Below are 1,074 nucleotides of genomic sequence, written 5' to 3' on the forward strand. Positions count from 1 at the left end.
GCCTGTGCTAGGACTGGATCTGGGGTTCCCGGAATGTGGCAGAAATTCCTACTTGGCAGGCGGGGTGGGGGAGATGCTGCAGCATGGTGAGGCGCATCCCAAGGTGGTGGAAGAGGGTCTCATCCACTCTGTGCCTGGGCTGGGACCAGTAGGTCCCACCGGCGCAGGGTAGCCAGAAGCTCTCCCACACACTCACTGGGCCTGGGCTAGGACTGGGTCTCTGCATTGTAATTTTAAGTAGAGGTGTCAAGATGTGAGCCTCATTATAAAGGTGATATTTGTGGAATTACCCCAGTGAATTTTCAGATGAGGAGCATTTCAGAGAACGGACTAGTATGCATGCCCTAAGTTGGGAGTGTGCCTTGTCTATCTGAGGAATAAGAAAATGAGTAAGAAGCAGGGGAGAGTGGAAGATAACATCAGAGAGGTAACAGTCCAGGTCCTATAGGGCAGTGGTCGCAAACCCACACAGTAGGCTATTTGTGTCATTGAAAGCTCTAAAAAGTTCAACATCAATCAATCAATCAATCAATCAATAAAATAAAAAGTTCACCATCACTGTTACAGGGCCTCATAGCCCATCCTAAGAACTCCTGATTGTATTGAGAGAAACAGGAAGCTGTTGTGAGATTTACCAAAATCTGCCTTATAATTGAATGACTTTTATTTTAAAAGGATCACCCTGGGGCTTGGAGGGAAGGATCCAAATCCTTGTTGAGGCCAGACCTAGTTTTATAGATAATGCTAGGTAGACCCCAGTATCTGCCACATGAAGGCCAAGGGCCAGACCTTACTTCTATTTGTCTTTTCTTGGCAGAATGTATATAGCTTAGTTAAATGGTCCAGAAAGAGACCTACTCTTTTGAAAAGGTAAATTATTGACCTTTGACTATAGTATCGCAAGTTATACAAAGTGAAATTTAAGGAATAGAAAATTGAACTAAGAAAAAAACAAAACTGAACTAATGAGTGAAACCAGAATGTTCATTCCTTATTTAAAAGCTGTATGATAAGTATTTGTTCTGCTCTGTGAAAAGTACCAATTCGCTGGAGAAATAGCCATGACCAAAATCT

General features: G+C 43.1%; 1 protein-coding gene across 1 annotated transcript in view; it reads left to right on the plus strand.

Moving 5' to 3' along the window:
• The window catches only part of Ahcyl2 (adenosylhomocysteinase like 2), a 230,070-nt gene that overhangs the window by 199,671 nt on the left and 29,325 nt on the right, over nt 1–1,074 (plus strand). The gene's annotated exons all lie outside the window — the stretch shown is intronic.

This window comes from Octodon degus, unplaced genomic scaffold, assembly GCF_000260255.1.
Source record: "Octodon degus isolate 3935 unplaced genomic scaffold, OctDeg1.0 scaffold00160, whole genome shotgun sequence".
Classification (NCBI taxonomy): Eukaryota; Metazoa; Chordata; class Mammalia; order Rodentia; family Octodontidae; genus Octodon; species Octodon degus.